We start from the raw sequence: 24,541 nt of genomic DNA on the forward strand, positions 1-24,541 counted from the left end.
GTATCAGGGAGTGGGGGGTGGGGATCCCCCTCCTCTCACACTGTGATGTTTGGAACTGCAAGGAAGGGGGGATCCCTGGGTGCCCCCTGTGTCATCCCCTGGGTGGGTCAGGCTGCCCCGTTCACAGGTGCCTCCTATGAACCTACCCCAGAAGCAGCTACGGTCCAGAGCCACTTCCGTGGGGGTGAAAGAGCGACCCCAGCTGATGCCTGCTTGTGGGGTCCATTTGGTGGGTCCCAGCTCAGGCCGTAGGGGAGAAGATGCCCCCATCCCCCTGGGCACTACCTCATTGGCAGCCTCAGCAGAGAGAGCGAGGTCTGGAGGGGCCATGGAGACTGACCTCCTACCTCCCCATTACAATGAGTCCCCCCAGGCCAGAGACCCATGGGTATGGGGCTGTGTGTGGAGGGGGGGGGCTCTCTCTGCCCCAGCTCTGGGCTCCCACCCACAGAGGACTCAGGGCTGGGGGGGCAGATCCAGCACCATCCAGCGGGACATTAAAAGAAGGCTCTGCAAAGACCCCAGAGGAAACGCAGTGGGTGGAAAAACTCCCCACTCCCTTCCCCACATGCCGCAGAGCTTCCTCATGCTCTTGGATGCCTTCTCACTACTGAGAGACCGGTGTGAGGGTCGACTGATGGGTTCTCCCCCGTTTCCACCACTGCCCCCTGGATGGAGAGTGTGGGGTGAATACCCTGATGGGAAAGGGGTATCTTGGAGTTGAAACATTTGCATCCACAATCCTCCCCGCTTTTTGCACCATAAAGAGGCAGGAAGGAGCAAGGGGCAGTTTGGAGACCCCCTCTCCCCAGCCCCAGTTCAATGGGGGGACATGGCAGGATGTGTGGAGCGAAGAGTTTGCAGACAGTCCCTGGCTCCCGGCTGGGGGGGCGTTGAACTGTGCAGACGGTCCCTGGGTTATAGAAGCTGGGGACGGGGAGCTGGCAGACGCTCCCTGGCTGGGTTGGGTGGGGGGGTGAGGCGTTTGCAGACGCTCCCTGGCTGGGTTGGGTGGGGGGTGAGGTGTTTGCAGACGCTCCCTGGCGGGGGGCGGGGCTCGTGGGGACACTCTCCCTCCCAGCCTGGCTCAGGGCTTCGCTGCTCAGAGACCGAGCGAGAAGGTACCGGGGGTGCGGATCGGGCCCCAGTCCAGCCCCCTCCTCTGGGGGGCCTGGCCCCCCTGGCCCCAGCCCCCCCTTCCCCTCCGTGTCCAGGGCCCCCCACCCCCTGGTCTGGGCCCATCCCCCGACTCAGGGCTTCGCCCCTGCAGAGTCTCCCCGCCCTGGCTGCGGGGCCCTGCGTGCCGGGCGGGTTTGGGGGTGTTTGGAGGGAGGTGACCCCGAAATGTTTCTGCTCCGCCCCCCGCCCCGATCCACCCTCCCTTTCCGCGCTTCTCCCTGCGTGGGTTTCCCAGGGGCCATCCCCGTGGCGCCCGGCCGGTGTGACGACACAAATCTCAGCCCTCCCCTTTTGCACCGGGGGGCACCGGCCCTGACCTGCTCCCCACAGGCTCCTGGGGTCCGCTGGGTCCCGTGAGGGGTCGGAGCTCCCCACCCCCGCCCACCCCGCCCTGCGGCTCCGCCGCACCCCAAGAAGCAGCTGCTGCAGCAGGAGCCGCCGCCTGTGAATCGGCCGAAGTTTCACGCCGACTCCCTTCCTCCGGGCGGGGAATTAGGCATCAGAGTTCAGTGCCGGGACCAACCGACCCGCCCCCGCGCCCCGCTGGAGCCCTGCCCTGGCCTCAGCCCTTTCCCAGCCTAGGGAGCGCAGCCCAGAGAGGCGGTAAATACCTGCGGGGGGAACGTGGCCTGTCCTGTGGCTGGGAGTTGCAGGCAGATGAATTCAGGCGAGGAGGGAGGCTCACCTGTCTGGCGGGGAGGGGGGGAATTAGCTGCTGGCCCAACCCCCCGGGGGCTCGGGTGGATTCTCCATCCTGGGCCATGTGTGAAGCCGGGCGGGAGGTTTGTCTAGAAATCTGCCTACGTTCCCCCCCCCCCGACCCCCCCAGGTGATCCCAGTCTCCCCGTCCCACCTTCCAGCTGGGAATTCTCCAGGGGGCTGGAGTGGTGGCGAGCAGAAACGAGGCTCGGAGAGTGGGGTTGGGAGCCCCTCTCGCTCACGGCAGCTCTGGCGTTCCTCGCCCCCATCCCACCCTCAGCTCCCCGCTCCTCCGCGGAGACTCCCTGCACGCCTCAGAGCCAGATTTCTGCTGCGGGAGAAATCAACCGGCTGCCGTCCTCTAACCCCATCGTAAGGCAGCAAATCCAAGGCCCAGGCCAAACGGCTCGGGGGCGTGGAGCAAGAACGCCGGGAGCCCCTGGGCATGGCCAAGGGCTGGATTTCACCCCCGTTGGGGCGGGGGGTCTATGGCGACTGCTCCAGCCTGGGGTGAAAGCTGAGTAAATAGCAGGGCCGTGTCCCTGCCAAGAATGGCCAGGAGCTGGAGCCTGCTCCACAAACCTCTGCTTCTCTGCAGGGCGACAGTGGGGAGAAAGGCCTAGCCGGGTTAACAACCCCCCAGTGACCGAGCCGGGTCCCCTGCAACCCCTGTCGCTGTTCCAGGGGCCCCCCCAGGGGCTGGGGATAAAACCCAGCAGTCCTGGCTCCCAGCTCCCTCATTCTAACGCACGAGTCCCCCATCCCCCTTCATTCCGTCTGTCTGTCTGACCCCTGCACCTCTCCTTCCTTCCATCTGTCCATCCATCCCCATACACCCCCCTATGTTTCTCTCTCCATCCCCCAACTGCCAGCTGTACCCCAGTCCCTGCCTGCCCCTCCCTGCGGGGGGCTGGCGCAGTTGCGGCAGAGCCGTGACTCTGATCTTAGGAGCTTGGGCCTGTGGGACTCCCTGCCACAGGACCTGGCTGAGCAGAGGGGTGGGGCTGGGGTCTCAGAGCCATCGCCGAGTGTGTGTGTGTGTGTGGGGGGGGTGTCAGGGCACCCTGTGCCCATCAGATTCCATGGGAACCCCGTATCTCACCCCCCAACCTTCCCCTCACACAGATCCCCGACCCCAGAGCCGAGATGATGAGTTGCGGCCTCCTGACCAGCTCCAAGGAGCCGGGTGAGTCAGGGCTGCGGGGGAGGGTTGCCCCATGGCTGACGTGGCTCCTCCCCCCCGGTGCCCGTGGGGGGCCTGTGGCTGATGTCCCCCTCCCCCCAGTGCCCCTGCACTGCAGCTCGGTGTCGGTGTTGATCCGAGGCTTTGTGGCGGACATGGGCTGCCAGTTGCTCTGCAGGAACGAGGAGCCGGGGCCCGTGGAGTCTGTGTTCAAATTCCCCGTGGATGCCGAGGCGGCTGTCGACGCCTTCCAGGCCTGGCTGCAGGGGGCCTGGATCCAGGCCCAGCTCCAGGAGAAGAGGTAGGTGCTGGGGGCAAGGGTCCCGGGGGGGAGAGAGGAGGGGACCGGGCTGAAGGGATCTCGGGATGACCCCATCTCTCCCAGCGGGTGCATGAGCTGTACAGGGATGTGCTGGTTGGGGGGGGCAGGGGATCTTGGGGGACAGGGATCTCGGGGTGACCTTGTCTCTCCTGGCAGGCACAGGAGCTGTACGGGGACGGGGCCACCCGCTACGTGCTACCGACCATGCTACACCCTCGCTACACGCCCCACAGTGAGACCCACAGATCCCCCTGCGCCTCTGCTACATGCCCCACTGTGAGACCCACAGATCCCCCTGTCCCCACTCCGTGCCCTCCGGTGAGACCCACAGATCCCCTACCCCCATCACTGTGACACCAACAGACCCCCGCCCACCCCGCACATGCCCCATGGTGAGACCCACAGATCCCCCCATACTCCCCTGTACCCCAGCTGCGTGCTTCCAGCCATGCTGCACCCCTTTTACATACCCCATGTTGAGACCAGACCTTTAGGTGCCCTAGATCCCGCATAGCTCCCTGTACCACGTAGCCCCCAGAACCCCAGCTACACACCCCACTGTGAGTGACCCCGCAGCCTGTACCCCCTGAAACCTCCATAGCCCCTTCTACGTACCCCACAGTGAAAGACCCATATAGCCCCCATAATGCCCCATAGGCCACTACTGTCTTCCCTGAGGTAAGTGTGCCCCACCCCCCCAGGGTCTGCAGTCCCCGCCCCAGGGTATATGACCCACCCCAGCCATCCCAAAATCCCCTGATATCCAAGCCCAATACCCCCCCAATAACTCATACCCCCCATCTTCCCCCCACTCTCCCAGCCCCCTGGCCCTCACCCCTGTGTCTCTCTCTGCAGGGTGGGATGGGGAGAACATCACCCAGGAGGTCCCACGGGTCCTCCGGGGGAGCTGCCCTACACCCTGAGCCGAAGCGCCATGCTGCAGTCGCCCCACGGCATCGACCACGTGCTCTCCAACTGCCCCCTCACCCCCCTGAGCTATACAGCCGGGAACCTAACCACTGCCCAGGTAAGGGCTCACCTGGACACCTGGGTCCCAGCCATCCCTGCTGGGAGGAGGGTGCTGGGGGTGGGGCAGGGGGAGGGTTCTGGGCTGAGGGGTGGGTTCCAGGGAACGGGGCTGTGGGTGGGGGGAAGGTCCCGGGGGTGAGAGATGTGGTGTAGGGCGGGGTGGGTCCCGAAAGGGGGAGCATGGGCCAGACTCTTTGGGTGATTGAGGGGGTGGGGGATCGAGTGACAGCAACGGATCTGGGGAATTTCCCAGAAATCTGCCAGTTTGGGGATGAAATCCCTGGCAGTCGCTGGGCTCTGTAAGTCTTTAGTGTCTGGGATTTTCCCTCTCCTTGTTTCTCAATGGAAGTAAATGGAGGTGGGGGGACCAGGAAAATGTCACCCCCAAATTGGAAAGATTTAGACTCCCCCAAAATGTCAAACTTTTGCAATTTTTCACCAGGAAAAGCCAAGTTCCCACGTTGGCCTTTGGGGTTGTTTTTCCTTCTCTTTTCTCCACCTAACCCGGGGGGCCCAGCCAGCGTTCCCAGGGTCTGCCCCTCACCCCGTCTCCATTGGGGGGTGCCGAGCCGGGCGCGAGAGCCAGCGGGACCCTGCCCCCCCCGGAACCGTGTGGAGGTGACTGTGTGTCTGTCGCCCCCAGGTGTCGCTGGCCCAGGCCCCCCCGTGGGACAGGGAGTTGGAGCTGCTGGTGTATTACACGGAGCCACCCAAACCCAGCGCGGTGCTGGAGGCCGGGCTGCCCGGAGCCGAGCCAGGTGCGGGAGGGGATCCTGAACCCTACTACCCCTGGGCGGGGGCGCAGAGGGGGATCCATAGGGTGGGAATCTGGGGAGGGTGAGGTAGGTGCTGAGCGGTGACATAGGATCGGGGGGGGCATGGTGCAATGAGGGGGATGATGGGGGAATGGGGAGTCCTAGGGCTGCTGTAGGTGGGTGCTGGGGGAATCTGGAGGCAGGCGAGGGTGGGGGGACAGGAGCGGGAAATCTTGGCAGAGCTGGCGTTGGCAGGACGGGGTGTCTGGGAGCAGGCGGGCACTGGGGAGCACTGCAGGTTTGGGAGGCATGGGGGAGAACTGGGGATGGGAGAGCAGGCACTGGGGGGCTGGGTACGGGGGTGGGGGGGATTTAAGGGGAGAGGGGGTGGGGAGGGACAGAGCAGTGGGGGTGGGTCTCTGGGGACAGTCATGGGGCTCTGAGGGGGTGGCTCACAGCGTTTCGACCCCATGCCCACCCTGTTTGGGGGCTGGCCCCCATCTCCCCGCAGGCTCCCGATGGGCGACCCGGCCGTGATGATGACCCTGCTGCCCAGAGTGCCCGAGGTGGTGCCGGCCCAGAGCCAGCCGGGGAGTTCGTCCTCCTGCTGGGCCGCTCCGGCAGCACGGCCTGCCCCATGGACGCAGAGACCTGTCCCGCCAGCGCATCAACAGCACCAAGGGACGCGCTAGATGGGCCCGTGGGGCCGTGCCGGGGGAGCAGCCCAGGCTGGCTGGGCCCGTGGGGCTGACTCTCCATCCGTCTGTCTGTCCCCAGGAGACCCTGGTCCTCCTGTTGAAGAGTTTGCCCCTGGGCTGTTATTTCAACATCTATGGCTTTGGGTCTGAGTTCGAATCCTTCTACCCGTGAGTCCGAAGGGCAGGGAGGGGGCTGTCTGGGTTAGGGGGCAAGGCTGGTTAGCGGACAGAGGGTGTCTCTTAGTTAGGGGGCAGGGTGTGTCTGTGGGTTGGGGTCAGGGCATGTCTGTTTGTTGGGGGCAGGGGGTGTCGGTGGGTTGGGGACAGGGCTGGTTAGGGGGCAGGGCATGTCTGTCTGTTGGGGGAAGGGCTGGTTAGGGGGCAGGGGGTGTCTGGGGCTTGGGGCAGGGCTGATTAGGGGGTGTCAATGGGTTGCGGGTCAGGGCATGTCTGTTGGGGGCAGGGCTGGTTAGGGGACAGGGGTGTCGGTGGGTTAGGGGGCAGGGCTGGTTAGGGGACAGGGGTGTCGGTGGGTGAGGGGGCAGGGCTGGTTAGGGGGCAGGGTGTGTCTGTGGGTTGGGGGTCAGGGCATGTCTGTTTGTTGGGGGCAGGGCTGGTTGGGGGACAGGGGTGTCGGTGGGTGAGGGGGCAGGGCTGGTTGGGGGACAGGGGTGTCGGTGGGTGAGGGGGCAGGGCTGGTTGGGGGACAGGGGTGTCGGTGGGTGAGGGGGCAGGGCTGGTTAGGGGGCAGGGTGTGTCTGTGGGTTGGGGGTCAGGGCATGTCTGTTTGTTGGGGGCAGGGCTGGTTGGGGGACAGGGGTGTCGGTGGGTTGGGGGCAGGGCTGGTTGGGGGACAGGGGTGTCGGTGGGTTGGGGGCAGGGCTGGTTGGGGGACAGGGGTGTCGGTGGGTTGGGGGCAGGGCTGGTTGGGGGACAGGGGTGTCGGTGGGTGAGGGGGCAGGGCTGGTTGGGGGACAGGGGTGTCGGTGGGTGAGGGGGCAGGGCTGGTTGGGGGACAGGGGTGTCGGTGGGTGAGGGGGCAGGGCTGGTTAGGGGGCAGGGTGTGTCTGTGGGTTGGGGGTCAGGGCATGTCTGTTTGTTGGGGGCAGGGCTGGTTGGGAGACAGGGGTGTCGGTGGGTTGGGGGCAGGGCTGGTTGGGGGACAGGGGTGTCGGTGGGTGAGGGGGCAGGGCTGGCTGGGGGCAGGGTGTCCCTGGCTCCGGCTGTCCCAGCCCCAGACCTGTCGGCGCCCCCCGCAGGCAGAGCGTGGAGAATACCCAGCAGACCAAGGCCGAGTCCCTGCAACGCCTCCAGCTGCTCCAGGCTAACCTGGGGGGCACCGAGATCTTGGAGCCGCTACGAGCCGTTTACCGCAGCCCCTGCCGGGACGGGCACCCACGCCAGGTGCTGGGGCACCGGGGCCAGCCGGAGGGGCATCCTGGGGCGGGCCTGGAGAGTGATTGTGGGGCCGAGGGGTGATGTGGGGGGTCGCAGAGAGGGATGCGGGCCTGCGGGGACAGACTCACAGACTTTCAGGACAGAAGGGACCGTCCTGACCATCTCATCAGGCCCCAGCTCCTCGCTCCCCCCGGGGACAGCCCCACCCCTCAGGCTGAGTCACCGGCACCCCCAAACCCTGAGTTACAGGCTTCAGATCACAGCGACTCCCCCAGTTGCTCCGGTTCAAACCAGTGAGTGCCCCAGGCTGCCGAGGGAGACCAACCCCCTCGGGTCTCTGCCAGTCTGAGCCAGGGGAAAATCCCTTCCCCACCCCAAACGTGGGGGTCAGCTTGCCCGGAGGATGGGGGCACGACCCCCCCCTGCCAGCCCCCTGGGAAGGATTCTCTGCAATAACTCTGAGCGCCCCCCCACTCCCAGTGCCCCGCTGCCGCCCATGGGGTGTTTGCTCCCAGCTGTCGCTGTGGGCCATACACCATTACAGACCCCTCTTTGCCCAGCTTCCCCCCCCCCCCAACACTCCCCTCAGAGGCTGTTCAAGGGGGAGACCCTGGGAGAGGGGATCGGAGAGGGGCTGGGGGCCGTGGGGGGCAGCCGAGCGGGGCCAAGGGGTTGCTCGGAGTGGGCCTGGGGCTCTGGGCCAGATGGGGGCCACTGCCCCTGGGGGTGTGAGCAGGGCGTGGCACATAGCAACCCGGGGGGGGAGGTACCTCTGTATAGAGCTGGGAGGGGCAGCGCTTTGTGCTGTGCCCAGCTCTGGGGGGTGCCCTACAGCCGGGAGGGGCAGGGAAGTCACTGGTGGGGGGTCAGGAGGGAGCTCCTGGAAAAGTGGCCACAGCAGTCGGTGGGTTCTTGTCTCCAGGGGCCGGTGAACAGGTGATGGTTTGGGGTCATGCCTCGGAGTTGGGGGTCACAGAGATGGGGGAGGTCAGCAGTCCCCGTCTGTCAGCTCCTCAGGGGAGATCTCTGGGAGGGGAGGGATGGGGCTGGGGGTCTCTGGGAGGGTCAGTGGGGCAGACTCTCCATGGGGCTGCTCCCGTTCCCAACAGGGAGGGGGTGTCTCTGAGGGGGTTGGGGTCCCTGGCTCTGACAGCGTCTCTCCCTCCCTCAGCTGTTCGTGTTTACGGATGGGGAGGTAGAGAACACCCAGGACATAATCGCAGAGGACCCACAGGTAACTGGGGGTGCCTAACCCCCCCCCAGCCCTGCCCCCATTAGCATTGCCATCATGTGGACCCCCACCACCATAGTGCCCAACATCTGCCCAACCCTTTGCCTCACCCTGCCTCCCAGCCCCACGAGCATGGGTAGCCCCCCCCCAGTCCAGCCAGCCCTACTGGCCCCCCTCCAACTGCCCTGCCCCCACCCAGCACTGGATGGGCCCCACCAGCTCTGCCCCTCCCCCTCCGGTCTCTGCCCCCCCCCCCCCCCCCCAGGTGCTTCTCCTTCGGCATTGGGGACAGAGCCTCCACGGCTCTGATCAAAGACATTGTTCGGGCAGTCGGGGGCAGCACCAAGTTCATCACCGGACAGGACCGCATGCAGCCCAAGGTGAGAACCCAGCAATCCTGGCTCCCAGCTCCCCCACTCTAGCCTACTAGACCCCACTCCCCTCCAGAGCTGGTGACAGGACCCAGGTGTCCTGGCCCACCATGTGTGTGCCGGTTCCCCGCCAGGTGCCGCAGTCTCTGAAGTGGGCCCTGCAGCTGGCAGTGACCGGGATCTCACTGAGCTGGGATCTGCCCCCTGGGATCCAGGCGGAGCTGCTGCACTGGGACCCCGAGGTGATCTTTGCTGGGCAGCGGTGCCTTGTCTACGCCCAGCTCCGCGGGCAGCCCCAGGTGGGAGAGCGAGGTCCCCCGAACTGGGGTGCCCCCAGGGCTCGGGGTCAGTGACTGAGGCAGGAGCCCCACAGTCCCCTCCTGGGCGATAACTCTGGCCTCTAATGATGGCCATTGGCTGGAGCTCCCCGAGCTACCCCAGCCCCATTGTTCTGAATGGGGAGAGTTCACTCTGACCCCTAACGATGGCCATTGGGCCAGGGATCTCTGTGTTACCGCAGCCCCATTGATCTGTGTTGGAATTGTTAAATCTGACCCCTAATGATGGCCATTGGGCGGCAGGTCTCTGTACCAGCCTGGCTGCTTTGATCTCAGGGCAGGTCTACACTATAAGTTTTCATCGGTGCAGCTGCACCGCTGTAGCACATCTGGTGAAGACGCTCTAAGCCGACGGGAGAAGCTTTCTTGCCAACGTAGCACCGTCTGCACAGGGGGCTAAGGTCCGTGTAACTACGCCACTCATGGGTGTGGATTTTTCATGCCCCTGAGCGATGTAGTTCTACCAAGGTATGTAGTGTAGACGAGACCTCGGTGGGGATCGATAACTCTGATCTCTAATGATAGCCACTGGGCTGGAAGTCTCTGAGCTGCCCCAGCCCCATTGAGCTCAATGGGGATTGTTATCTCTGGACCCTAATGACGGCCATTGGGCTTACTAAGCCAGCCCCCCAAGTGGTGTTCATTGGGTGTATTTGCCCCCTTTGTTCTGTAAGCTGGGTCTGAGGGGTCCCAGGGCATCTTCTCCCCCCTTGCATTCTACCTCTGACCACCTTTCTTTCCCCACAGCCCCCAGACATTCCCATGGGGGGCATCACCCTGCAGTATCACATCCAGGACCAGACCTACTAGAAGACGTCGCAGTTCTCCCTGCAGCCACAGGATGGAGACAGGTGACAGCAATGCTCCCCTGGCTCCCATCCCCCACCTGAGGCAGCTGGGTCCTGCCCCCCCACGTCCTCACCCCAGCAGAACAGAGACAGGATGGGACCAGCCCCCCTTCTGTGACCACTAGACCCCACTCCCTTCCCGGGGCCAGGATAGAACCCAGGAGTCCTGGCACCCACCCACCTCCATCCCACTAGACCCTGCTCCCCTCTCCGTAGCGGCTAGAACCCAGGTGTCCAGGGCTGACCCTGTGAATCTCTCTCCCTGGCACAGGCTGCCCGTTCATCGGCTGGCCGCCAAGTCGCTGCTGCTGGAGCTGGAGCGGGCCGTGGGCGCGGGGTCGGAGGGGGACGCGCGCCGGGCACTGGAGGCCAGCCTGAGCTCGGGGATCGTCTGCTCCCTCACGGCCTACGTGGGGGTGGACATGGAGCGGGGGCAGCTGGTGAGGTGGGATGTCCCGCTGGCAGGTAACCCCCAAAGCAGCTGGGGCTCCTGGCGCCAGGGGAGGACTCAGCATGTGGGGGGAACTCGGGTGGGAGGGGGAACCTTGCACTGGGGGCGGTATGGGGAGGTGGGGGGAACCTGGCGCCAGGGAGGGATCCCAGCACAGGGGGATCCCAGTGTAAGAGGGGGGGACCCAGAAGGGGCATGCAGGGGGCATCATGTTTATGGGGTAATGTCCCTTTGCCCCTCTCCCTGCCCCCCTGACTCCCGGGGGCTGTGCTGCCCCCTCCCTGCTCCAGGGTGACGGCGACCCCAATCCCCATACCTCCGGGGCATGGGGAGAGCAGGGGCACTAGCATGGTGAGACGGGGAGTAGCACCGCCCCCCACCCCAGCCGGAAGAGAGGGGTCTGTGCCAGACAGACAGACACAAGTAGACAGGCATGCGGAGACCCAGAGTCAGACAGGGACAGAGACTGAGAATCAGCCGACAGACCCAGACGGGGACAGGACGGAGAGACACAGAGAGAGAAACAGACCCAGTCAGACAGACAGACCGACCCGGGCAGATGCAGGGACAGGAGGGGTGGGCACATTGCTGTCATGAGCAGACCTGGCTAGTAGGGGCCTCTCGCCCCCCAGCATTGTGCCCTCATCCATGGAGTGCAGCACCCATCCCTGCATCCCCTGGAACTGGAGGAAGCGTCCTGGCTGGGGGGAGAAGAATGGGGCTGTGGGGACTGGATCTGGGGGTCACAGCCAGGGGGGAAGGGGCAAGAGCTGGGAGATCCTGGCTGTGATGGAGCTGCGGGGAGAGGAGGATGGGGCTGGGTGTGGGGGGGTCCCAGCTCGGGGAAAGGGGCTGGGGGGTATGGAGGAAGGGTCCCAGCGGTGCGTTGGCTCTAAGTGTCTGGGGGGGGACGGAATTCTCTTCCCTCCCTTTGCTTCTCTGGGTCTGTTTTTGTGTCCGTCTGTCTCTGTGTCTGTCCATCTACTCGCTAAATTTCGATTTCATCATGGACTATATGGAGGTGATAGACTGGGTCTCATAGACCCCATCTGCGAGCGGCCGGCGAGCGGAGTGCTCCTGGATGAACCGAACCAGCGCAGCGTCTTCGGGCGCTTGTCCCGTGACTTGGCTGCGGCACGTGAGTACCTCTGCCCCGCATGCCTGCAGCTCCCAAAGTCCAGCGCCGGCCATCTCCTCCCTCGCAAGCGCCTGTCCTGGCTCCGTGGCCTCCCAAAGCTCAGCCGGGGGGGCCCAACACAAGGGCAGACAGTCCTGCAATCAGGGGGCCCCACCGGAGACGGCACCCCAGAACGGTGAAGGGGGCTGGGAGTCAGGACTCCGGGGGTGGGCAAACGCCAGGGTGACGCTTCATCGGGTTAGAGACCCATGTGCCCTGAAGGTCACGGAGCTGTGCAAGTCTTTAAAAACGACATAGAAAACGAAGGAAATTCCTGGGTGAAAAACCTTTGTGTCGCTGAGGGAGGGGGAATTCTTGGCTGTTTTTTTTAGTGTTGTGAAGCAAATTATCTCGAAAGAAAATGACTAAAAAAATAAGGAAACCCCCAGGCAAAAAACTCTGTGAAGGTGGAATTTGGGGTGTGAGTTTGTGTCAGTGAGCTAAGGGTGTGTGTGTGGGGCAGGGATCAATAGTTTTTCGTAACAGGAATGTCTCTGAGCAGTTTTCTCTGAAATAAAGCCAGAGGGAAATTCCCAGGCAAAAAAACCTTGTGAAGCTGGGTCTGAGCTTGGAGGTTTGTACAGGCGAGTTCAGGGCAAAAGTCTTTATTCGCACCTTCTGGTTTATAAACGAAGAAACCCACGAAAGGCAGAAATTTTAAAGTTGCCTTAAAACCTGCATTTGGAGAGTCTGGAAATACAAAGTGACTGTAGCCCAGATAACTTTAACTCTGCCCCGTAACCCTGGCCCATGCATGGCTATAATATCATATAAACTCTGTAACATCCCATCCCCCGCTACCCCTTTAGACTCTCGTGTCTCTCTCCGGCCATAGGTCTGTATCGCAGGTTGTAGTGGGGGATAGTCCCGGGGACAGACTATGTTTGAGAAACACCGTGGGGTTGTGGAATTAATGCCTGGGCAGGAACAGTCACAGGGAGTTGGGTGCCCATCTCCGATTGAAAGTTAATTGTCATCCCATGGGTGCAAGAAGGGGCGGAGTTAAGGATGACTGTGATGGGGTTAAGGGTGCAGAAGAGCAGGTTAAGGACAACCATAGAGGGACAGAGTTAAGGCCACACAGAGAGTGACAGTTAAGGCTATTGGCTGTCCCCCAGCCTGGACAGGCCATGTCGCTGTTCTGTACCCACAACGCTGTGCCAGCCCCATCTCCCTGTGTCTCTCCCCAGAGCGGGCACCGGAGGAGTCTCCCTTGCTGAGGCTGGTGTCTCTGCAAAATACCGACGTCTTGTGGAACCTGGACCCCTGGCTGGCTGCTGTGCTGGGGGTGAGTGAGACCGACGCCAGGGGGAGGATACCCAGTGAGGTGAACGGGGGTGCAGAGGAGAGGGGAGAGATCTGGGGCAGGTGCCATTGATTGGGCCTGTTCTCTGCTCCCAGATGAGATTGGGGGCGACCCATTCGGGGGGGGGGGTCTGAGGGTGATTGGATTAAAGGACCCCTGAACCTGGAGCACAGTGGGCGAGACGGGCCCAGATCGGGGGGCTGGGAACCCCCTAATGGGGTCGGAGCATTGGATCGAGGGGGCCCAGGGCCAGATGGAGACGCCCAAGTTGGGCCCTGTCTCAGGCCATCTCTCTACTCCCTGGACATGGCACTGGGCATCTGGGTAGAGGGTCCATGGTGCTGGAGCGGGGGCTATAGGAACCCTCCGAGTCGGGGTGGGGGGATGGAGTAGGGGGTCCCTAGGGAAGGGGGAGGGCTGGGTGAGGGATGGAGGTCAGGGGAGGGGGCCAGGCTGGGTGCTGACTCAGGCTGTCTCTATCCTGCCCCCCACAGGACGTGACCCCCAGCATCTGGGCCACGGTGCTGGCCATGGTCTGGCTGCACGACTGGGCCGTGGGGTAGCGTGACAAGTCGAGCTGCTGGAGGCCAAGGCTGTGGTCTGGGTGCAGGACTGAGCAGGTGAGAGGGGGCCTGCTGGGTGGGGGGCAGGGACAGTGTCCAAGGTCTCGACCCTGAGAGTCCCTGCCCCATGGGGCCCCTGAGCCTGGGCCCCAGGAACCTCCATCCTCACGGCCCAGAGCCATGAGCCTTCCCCCCCATGTCCTATAGCCCAGCCCCCTTCAGGGCCCTGAGAGCCTATGCCCCATGGGTCCCCATTCCTGAGATTCCTGCCCCCCAGGGCCCCACAGCCCAGCCCTCGAGAGCCCCCATCCCCAGCCTCTCCCCATCCCAATCCCAGCACCCTTCCGGGGTTTCCATGCCCTGCCCCCCAGCACCTTTACTTCCCAGCTTCCCAACCCCCACACCAGTCCCCCACGTGCTGTGAGCTCTGTTCCTTTTGCCCCCAGGCCCTCCCCTCGTTCCCCGGGCTGGTGTCTCTCCAGTGCTCCCCTCTCATTTCAGGGGCCTGGCTGAGCGAGTGCCTGGAAGCCGCCAACGCCCTGCTGGGCTGCAGCGTTGGCCCTGCCATCTTCGGGCTCTGAGCCCCCTCCAGGATCCCCGCACCCACTCCCCAATCTACCCTGGGCGTCCAACTGGGAGCCCGAGGGCCAGCAGGGGACACTGGGTGCAGACCCACCTGGGCGGCCTGTGCCCAGCCCGGAGCAAACCCCCAGCTGGGATCCCATCTCTGCCACCAGTTCGGATGCATCTGCCTCCCACTGGCTGAAGAGGAGCGATGGCTGCCCCGCAGCTCCACCCCACTCTGACCCACTCTTGAGTAACCCCCACGCTGCTCACAGCCACTGCCTCCTCTCTGCATTGTGGGGGAGTCCTCGGGATTGCCTGCATCAATGTCGCACATCTCTTCACTTTTTACAAATGATTGAGGGGTCCCTCTATAAACAGCCCCCGGCCCACACCCCAGAGGTGGCTGCACTGACCTCGCCCTGCATGAGCCATCCAGTGTCAACCTAGTCCCATCTGCACGGAGTTCAGCTACTGGACAGCCAGCCAGACCAACAGGATCTTTCCTTGTCCAAACACAACCTCACTTTGTCGTAATGGCAGTTTTCTCTTCGCTGGACAATCCTGAACGCAAACATGAGCACAGTGATTGGCTTAATTCTTCATTTCCTCTCTGTCTAGGTCCAGACTAGAGCTGGTCAGTCATTTTCCAGCTGAACAGTGCTGTGTTGGCAAGTGCAATTCTGTGGTGAGGGCTGAAAGGTGGAATCAGGCAGCAGATGGAGGAAGCTTGCCCCGTGCTGCGTGTTGTGAATCCCTCCCCATTCACCAGCTGCTGAATTCTCTACCACAGGAAGAAATGCTTCAAAACCTGACCGTCCATCTTGATGGTTAATGCTCGCGCTGTGTCCATCCTGGGCAGCACCGGGCCCTTCTCAGGACATCCTGGGACTCAAGCAAACAATGAAAGACCTCAGCTGGTTAATTCCCTGGAAAGAAAGTGCTATTTTTATCAAGAAACTGCAGGAACATACAGAAGAAGCAAACAGTTTTCCCACTTCATGTTAGCCAGCACTGACCTCCTTTGAACAGCTTTCAGCATATGACTCTGTGCTGGGTGGTGTCCTTATTTCAGCCTTTCCGTGTCTGAGAAGGCAACTCAGCAAATTCAATTTACAGCCACATTGTGCAGCGACTCCAGGGAAGGATTAAGATACCAGGTAATGGATTAATTGCCTTAAGGCCTGAAGGAATGCTGCCCTGGGACTGAGATTTCCCCAAAGGCCAGACGGAATTCAGAGATCTTAATTCTCACTTCCCGCTGTGAATAGTGGAACTTCAATACCAGCAGTGACACCCTGGTCCATTGAAATCAAAGGCAGTTTTGTCTTTGACTTCAACGGGCACAGTATTTCAGCCCATATTACGAGGCTTTTGCAAATTGAAAATCCCAACCTACTATCCTGTTCCAAACCCACTGAAGTCAGAGGAAAGGCTCTTTCAGAGAGAGCTGGGGAACCAGCTCCCATTGAAAACTCCAGCCAGAGTGAGTCTTTCCAGTGGTCTTTAGATAAACTCCGTTGGTAGAAGCTGATTACCTAGCTCCCTTCGGCGCCTTTGGATATCCCAGCTTCCAGCTGACTCCAGTGGACTTTGAAGCAGACCCAGTCTGTATTTCTGAGCCTATAGATACATGGATAGATAGATAGAAGATCCACACACACAATAACAAAATAAAATCATATAACCATCTGTACTCACACGTATGTGACCATAAACAGCCTCACGTACTGTAGCACACCCATTAATGTATGAACCCTCCAGCCTGTAATGCCCCGTCCGTTCCCGTCTGGTCCTGGCTCCTAGGTCCTCTCCTTGGCTCTGGCTGGGCTTGGCATGCTAGCGACTAGAGCAGGGGACTGGCCCATGGCGTTCCCGGGTTCTGTTTTGGTTCCTGGAGGCAAATGTGGCCTGGTGGGTTGAGTAGTGGGGACTGGGACTCAGGACTTCTGGCTTCTACTGTGGTAAAAGCATCACAGAGAAACCGATGTAAACACACTGAACATAGCAGGAGTCACCCGTCAGTCTTATGGGGCCCCAGCAGGTCAGAGTCTTTCCAACGCTTCCGCCAGCCCAGAAGGTCCTGTCCGTAGATGGGTCCGAGTCAGTTCAAGCTCATCCTTTCAGAGCAAAAGTCCTTTCTTTGTTTCCTCGTTTCTGGAAAAGCCAGCTCGACCCAATGTGTGCGAACCCCCCAGAGGGCGTGGAACTTCTGTGGAGCAGATCAGTCTGCGGTGGGGTGTCTACGCTGCATTGTAAACCCAGGCTTGTGGACTCGGTGTTTCCAAGCCCGTGCTTGAGTGTCCACGCTGCATTGGAAGCCTGGGTTTACAATGCTGGGTCTGGGTTAGCTGTGCTAACGTGTCCATACTGCACTGTGCAGACCTTCTGACTCGGGTCTGCGGCTTGACCCGCATCCACACTGCACAATGACAGGGCTTGGACCCGAGTCTCAGTGGGAGTTGGGCTCTGACCCATCCCCCGAGCAGCATCCTGGGACCCCGAGTGCTTCCTGCGCTGAGTCAGACTGACCTGTGTGCACGCAGAAGGGGGCCTTGGGCTCAGACACGAGTCAGAGTCCGGGCGTAGGGTGCAGCGTAGACATAGATGGTGAGCTGCTTTGCTTTACTCACCCCTTCCCTGGTATTTTTGGTTCCTGGAGGTGCTGGTATAGCCCTTTCCCATGGATTTATGTAAAATTCCTGGCCCACAATGATACATAAACTTAATACAGTGTGGTCCTCGAAATATTGATGGGGTGCGATATCTAAGACTGGCCTGCAGAGAGCATCCCAGTGATGCCCTGGATTGGGGAACATGGGTGCTGAGTTCGATTCTCAGCTCTGTCACTGAATCATAGCGTGATCTTGGGTAAGTCTCTTCATTGCTTTGTGCCTCAGTTTCCCCTTTGAAAAATAGGGATGAGGATGATGATGATATTCCCACTTCCAGTTGTGCTATGAGGATAACTCGAAAAATACTTGGGAGTCAGACATCACAGTGCTGGGTGCGGTATAATACCTCGGGCAGATACATGATGGGTAACATCTTGGTCAGTTACTGCAGCAGAAATAGTTTTGAGAAAGAAACTTCACTTATCAAATGTATATTTCACACCTCCTCTTGGAATAAATCCTTTAATCTTTGAGTCAGCGAGAGTAAACCTAGACCATCCCTGACAGGTGTTTGTCCAACCTGGTTTTAAAAACCTCCAATGATGGGGATTCCACAACCTCCCTTGGAAGCCTGGTCCAGAGCTCGATTACCCTGAAAGAGAGTTTTTCCTAATATCTAACCTGAATCTCCCTTGCTGCAGATTAAGCCCATTGCTGCTTCTCCTCCCTTCAGTGGCAATGGAGAAAAATGGATCACCGTCCTCTTCAGAACAGCCCTTCGCTTATTGGAAGCCTGTTGGCAGGTCCCCCTCAGTCTTCTGGTCTCAAGGTGAAACATGCCCAGTATTTTAACCTTTCCTCACAGGTCAGGTTTTCTAAGTCTTTGGTCATTTTTGCTGCTCTCCTCTAGACTCTCTCCAATGTGTCCACATCTTTCCTTAAGTGTGGTGCCAAGAACCGGACACAGTACCCCAGCTGTGGCCTCGCCAGGGCCGAGTAGAGCAGGACGGTTACCTCCCGCGTCTTACACACGACCCTCCTGTTAGTACAGCCCAGAATGCAACCAGTGCTAGGGCCTGTGTTACACACGAGGGAAGATGAGATGGTCCCATAGTTTCCAAGGCCAGAAGAGACCAGGGAGTCATCTCCTCCTGTCCAGTCCCTATAATGCTGCTTCCCTCTCATTCCTTATCCTTTGCTGCCCTCTGGCGACCGCATGAAGCAGCCAGAATTTCATGGAGATCTGCTGTATTCTCCATCTTTTCTCTTTACCAGTTCGCTTCCAAATGCTTCCCATTTGTCAGTCAAAACTCCTGAGCAGCAAGGGCTGGTTGGGGCGCTTGGACTGTGGATGGGATCGCAGCGCCCCAGGCACCCGCTGAGATTTGCCTTTGTATTGAGTCACCAGCAGGGAACGCACGTAGGCCCCAATCCTGGTGAGACAGGGCCAATGGGAGGTTGGCCTTTGATCTCAGTGAGGACAGGTTTTGCCCCCACTGTCTATCTAGGTAGGTAAATGCCTCTGAGCACGGTCGTGTCTGAGGACACGCAGGGATGAGGTGAGACCAGTGTCGCTACGGCCGGGTCACACCACCTGGGGATCTGCCCAGTGACTCCAATGGAGCGACGACTGATTGTGGGCCAGATCCTCAGCTGGAGCCAGAGTTTAAGGTTGATATTTTCCAATCCTGACCAGGTGATTTGGGCACACAATTCCCATCACATTTAGTTTGAAAACATCAACCTAAGCATCGCGCTCAGTGCCACACAGGGAGTCTGGAGCAAAGCCAGGAACTGAGCTGGGAGTTCCGAGGGCCAGTCCAATGCCTCCAACACACGATCAGGCGTCACCACCACGCTGGGGTCAGTGGGTGAGGGTCTCTGGCCTGTGCTATGCCCAGAACAGACTATATCCCAGGGGTCCCTTCCGGCCTTGGAACAGCTGGGAACCTATGAGTCTCCTAGTGAAATTGATCCATGGCTGTTCAAAAGAATTGTTTAGCATTGAGCGTCCTGCTCCTCAATGAAAATTGCAACCTCTACTTTTCCCAAATGAACAGCTTTAGAAAGATTGATTTGTGGCCAACATTTTCAAATGGGGGGACCTAAAATTAATAATAATAATTAGGCTGGAATTAGGCACCTAAATCCGACTGAATTTCAATGGGATTTGGACATCTAGCTTCTATAAAGCTGCTTTCAAAGTGCCAAACTTCGCTCTCATCTGGCACAACCGTAGACCTCAGCCCCATCTGGCGAAACTGAAGCACAGAGAGGAGATGGGTCACACTTTCCAAAGCATCTAATCCTAGTATCCAGAGGGACAGGTTTGTAAAGGTATTTAGGTGCTTTGTGGAATTTTCACAAGTGCTTAAAGAAGTTAGATGCCTAACTCCCCTAGAAATGAAGAGAAATTGGGCATCCAAATCCCTTCAGCAGTTTGAAAATCTTAGTCTTTACGTCTCTGTTTTAGTCTGGGTGTGTTTTTCAGGATTGCTGGGCAGCCCTGGCTCCCAGACAGGTCACTGAGAAATGCAGGTGCCCAACACACCTACAAGTCTGGCCACCTTGATTAGTAGGGATTTTTGCTGGCTAACTTTAGGCACCTGAGTTTGAAAACTTTTGCCTAAGTGATTTGGCTGAGGTCGCAAAGAAAGTCAGGGCCAGCTCCTATATTAAAGCTAAGGTCTCTGGATCCCCATCACGTGCTTCAAACTATTCTTAAAAAGAAAAGGAGTACTTGTGGCACCTTAGAGACTAACCAATTTATTTGAGCATGAGCTTTCGTGAGCTACAGCTCACTTCATCGGATGCATACTGTGGAAACTGCAGAAGACATTATATATACACAGAGACCATGAAACAATACCTCCTCCCACCCCACTCTCCTGCTGGTTATAGCTTATCTAAAGTGATCATCAAGTTGGGCCATTTCCAGCACAAATCCAGGTTTTCTCACCCTCCGCCCCCCCCCCCCCAACCTCACTCTCCTGCTGGTAATAGCCCATCCAAAGTGACCACTCTCTTTACAATGTGTATGAAAATCAAGGTGGGCCATTTCCAGCATAAATCCAAGTTTAACCAGAACGTCGGGGGGCGGGGGGAGGTAGAAAAAAACAAGGGGAAATAGGCTCCCTTGCATAATGACTTAGCCACTCCCAGTCTCTATTTAAGCCTAAATTAATAGTATCCAATTTGCAAATGAATTCCAATTCAGCAGTTTCTCACTGGAGTCTGGATTTGAAGTTTTTTTGTTGTAAGATAGCGACCTTCATGTCTGTGATTGCGTGACCAGAGAGATTGAAGTGTTCTCCGACTGGTTTATGAATGTTATAATTCTTGACATCTGATTTGTGTCCATTTATTCTTTTACGTAGAGATTGTCCAGTTTGACCAATGTACATGGCAGAGGGTCATTGCTGGCACATGATGGCATATATCACGTTGGTGGATGTGCAGGTGAACGAGCCTCTGATAGTGTGGCTGATGTTATTAGGCCCTTTGATGGTGTCCCGTGAATAGATATGTGGGAACAGTTGGCAACTGGCTTTGTTGCAAGGATAGGTTCCTGGGTTGGTGGTTCTGTTATGTGGTATGTGGTTGTTGGTGAGTATTTGCTTCAGGTTGGGGGGCTGTCCGTAGGCAAGGACTGGCCTGTCTCCCAAGATTTGTGAGAGTGTTGGGTCATCCTTCAGGATAGGTTGTAGATCCTTAATAATGCGTTGGAGGGGTTTTAGTTGGGGGCTGAAGGTGACAGCTAGTGGCGTTCTAACACGGCTGTTACTCTGAAAACTATTCTTATGAATTCTTCTTCTTCTCCAAACTTACGCCAGTGAGACCAAGGTTAGAAACTGACCTCTGGAGACAAATCAGGGTCTCAGGTGCCCCAATGCATTAGCCCCACTTAAGTCACGGAAGGTGAATTCTGATTCACACTCTGAAGACCCAGAACTGTAACAGAAGTTTAACATTTTTGGTGATATATTGTATGTGTATATGTGAGGAAGGGGGAATTTTTGGTAATATTTTTACGACCTCACTATGTGCTTCAGTTTCCCCTCTATGGCACGTGGTTACCCAGTGCGGGGAAAAGGACTCCGTGTGTTTTCAGGAAAGGCTAAAAGACAGAGGAGTGTGCGTGTCAGCTCCCTGTCTGGGTGGCATGAAGAGTCATTAAGGAACTGGTTGAAACTGACCCAGATGAACAAGGGGGCCAGCGAGACAATGCCAGCGCTGCCTGGATTTCCCCCCTTCTCGCAGGGTAGCTGAGCCAAGACACCCACCTTGCCAGCTGGAGAACGGAGGACTGGGAAGGGGTGAGCTGGGGGGTCAGAGGTGGCTTCCAGATGCTCTCTCTCCTGGGAACTGACTACAGAGGTTCGACAGACACAGCCTGGACATTGGGTTCACTGCGGCTGGGCGGGGCCCCGGGCTGACCAGAACAGACGATGTTTTCACCTTCATTTCTCTGTGCTAACCTAAGAGCTTCCTAGGCTGTGTCCACGTGACTGATAAACCCGGCTGTTTTGCACACGCTGCCCGAATGTCACCGCGAATCCTGGGGGAGGCGCCCGGGACCCTGCACAGTGGACACATCTGTCTCAGGAGTCTGGCTCCGCTGGACAGAGCTCACGGGATGAAGCAGGGGGGCTGGAGCCCCAGAGGGTCAGTCCAGGAGGTGGTGAGGCCACGTGGCCTCCCCTGAAGAGAGAGTGAGACCCTTTGAGGGTCTGGCCCATCGAAGGGGATCCACCAAGGGACTGTTCCAAAGCTGGGGGGCGCAGCACGGATCCTGTGGATCTGGGACAGTATGTGTGTGTGAGGCTGTGGGATCTGCTGTGTATTTGTGTGTGTGTGTTTTGTTGTTGTCCCCTGCTGGAGGGAATGAGGCCTGCTCAGTGTGTGGGTGCAGGTGCATGCATCCCTGCTGTCCTCTTCTCTCGCTCGGGTGTGGGAGGCGGGATGCGTATTTCCCTTCTGCGCCCTCTCGGAAGGAAGGACACTTGTTCTCTGAGAGTGGGTGGGTGAGGAGGGAGAAGTGCAAGCTGCTTTGTGATGCCTGGAGACAGCTCAGTTCTGGCCTGGGCCTGGCCTGGCAGGGGCTGCCGGAGCTCAGAACTCCACAGAAATACCAACGCTCTGAGGACGCAGGGCCTGGGCCAGGCTCCTTCGCCTGCGTGCTGCAGACAGGGCAGGAGCGTGGCAGGAGGAGAGCTGCCGGTCACAACTGTGGTGCATTGACAGAGCTCTGGTGGGGGGTGGACTTGGATCGCAGAGGGTCAGGACGGATGGGAACTGTCAGCGCTGTGTGTTTGGGGCAGGGCAGCAATGACAGCTCCTTGCTGTGATGTGTGGGCAGCGTTAGGACGGGCACAACAGGGGTATTGTCAGTCAGGGCTGAGATCCCTCAGCAGAGCTGTCAGGGAGTCAGGGCTGGGACCGCAGGGGGCTGCGGGTCAGGATGGAGGGGCAGCAGCACAGCTGTGTGTGTGTGAGCCCAGAGATGGAACGGGGTGGGGGAAAAGGGGGCTGTGGGTTAGGACTGAGGACATCTGCAGAGTTAGGGGTTGCGGGCAGGATAGCAATGCCCGTCAGTCACTGAGGCCTAGAAACCCGGAATTGCCATTTGCTCAGTGCCCCTGGGCCGTGACGCCTTTGCTAACCTCGTGGGAAACTGAGGTTTGTTTACATGTCTGTTTCACTGCACCCCCCCCCATCCCCCAGCCCCTCACATTCCCTAACTACCTGAGGGTCTGATGGAATTTACGAAGAGGGGGATCACCTGTCACAGGCACTGGGAATGAACGGCTTGACTGCTTTGGATTTACCCATCGGGGCTATCTGCATAGGAACAGACCCGTCCCTTCCTTTGTCTAACTTTAATCAATGCCTCTGAGTTTCTGTTCTAATCAGCCCCCACGAGACTGCCACCGAGACTGGCATTTCCCAGCAGTGTTGCCATTCTGATGGCCCGCGGCGGGACCCATTAAAGCAACGAGTAACTTTGTTTCTGCTGCTGGCCCGTAATTCCTCGAGAGAGTTGTCAGCTTGCCAGGCTGGGCCCAGCCCTGTGTTGGGCTGAGCCCTTCTCTGAGTGCTCATTAAGACATGCGAAGTTGTAATGACCAGTGTGTCCTCCTGTCGGTCTCGGTACACTCACAGACACTGCAAGGCTCATTGGAGAGAGTTCTTTTTAGAAGGAGCTTTGCTAACAGGAATGGTTTTAATGAGCACAGAATGAAGCAGCCTTTTGGGTTGGTTTGTTTTTCTGTTTGTTTTTTTAAATATTTTTGTCCTAAGCAGAGCGTCAGTGAAATTAATGTGTTTCAAATGAAATGGATCCAGGCTGTACAGCAGGTCACCATCGCCTCCTGCAGCACCCCTTGCAGCTGAGAGGGGCTCTGCTGGATGCTGCTTCTGTCTTCCCCCCGGAGATCACGTTAACTTTAAGGCTAGTAGGGACCATCATGATCATCTGGTCTGCCCTCCTGCACATCGCAGGCCACAGAACCTCACCCCACCCACTCCTGGAATAGACCCCCAACCTCTGGCTGAGTTACTGAAGTCCTCAAATCTTGATTTAAAGACCTCAAGTGACAGACAATCCACCATTTACACTAGTTCAAGCCAGCAAGTGACCCCTGCCCTGCACTGCAGAGGAAGGCGAAAACCCCCCAGGCTCTCTGCCAGTCTGACCTTGGGGAAACCCCCCCAAAAACCTGCATGTTCCCACGTCAACTTTTGAATTAATCACACATGTATCTCTGTTAGTTAACGCTCCATTCACCTTAGTTCATAGCACTGTCAGGGTGCTCACGGCAAGAGAATCTCTCCTGTCTCATGTCAAGGAGAATAAACACATGCAAAAAAAAAACAAAAACAAACCCAAACATTGACATAATATCCCCTCTCTTAGGGTTGGATTTTCAAAGGGCTTTGAGAGCGATATAGAGGCCCAGCTCCCCTGGAATTTCAGCTGGCCCCCGTGAGGCCCTTTGACAATCCTGGGCTCTATCATTTTCTTCACTAACTTGGTGTTTATATCCTGGGAGGCAGTGGCTGGGGAGCTGGGAGCCTGCTGTCTATTTTCATGCCTACCACTAACCAGCTGGGTGACCCTGAGCAAATCACATGACTCCTCCGTGCCTCAGTTTCCCCATCTGCAAAAGGGGGTTAGCCATGCTTCTCTTTCTTGTAAGGACTTTGAGCTCAAGAAAATTGCACTGGGTATGTGGGTGTGATGGGGTGTCCACCCCACACAAGCCCTGAGTGGGTTAATGTGGGCTGGGAGGGGCCAATTAACCTTCGATGCTGCACCTGGAGGGAAACCAGGGCTTGATAGGGCCTAATGGCAGGTGAAGCCCAGCTGTGGGAGGAGCTGGGTGAGCATTATCAAGCCAGAAAGCCCATGCAGGAATGAGCTGCTGGGAGGCAGGATGTCTGCAGTTGTTCCTTGGAGAGAAAGGGGAGTTGGCCTGGGACAGGGAGGAGATCCAGGGGGATAAAGAAGCCCTGGAGTTATGCCCTGAGCCAGGGAGTCTGACAAGAGATCTAGAGGAGTGAAGTAGCAAAGGGGCATGGAGGAAGCTCCAGGGGTGAACCCAGGGGAAGGCAAGGAGATAGACCTGGTTGCTGCAGCCCAGCGCTCTGAGACTGAGCAGGCCTAGCTTGCAAGTCAGAGGGTGCCTGGGTCCCCCCACCAGCAAAGTGGCCCAGGACCTGGCATTGGGACAGAAGCTGCCTGAGAAGGCAGATGGATAGCTTGTCGGCTGGGACTGCGTTACCCTGGGATGCCACATAGTGACCTGGCCGGA

General features: G+C 58.8%; 1 pseudogene; it reads left to right on the forward strand.

The window, feature by feature from the left end:
* Positions 1-568: 568 nt before the first annotated feature.
* Positions 569-14,129, forward strand: LOC144274118 (von Willebrand factor A domain-containing protein 5A-like; annotated as a pseudogene).
* Positions 14,130-24,541: the final 10,412 nt, after the last annotated feature.

This window comes from Eretmochelys imbricata, chromosome 14 (genome assembly GCF_965152235.1).
Source record: "Eretmochelys imbricata isolate rEreImb1 chromosome 14, rEreImb1.hap1, whole genome shotgun sequence".
NCBI lineage: Eukaryota > Metazoa > Chordata > Testudines > Cheloniidae > Eretmochelys > Eretmochelys imbricata.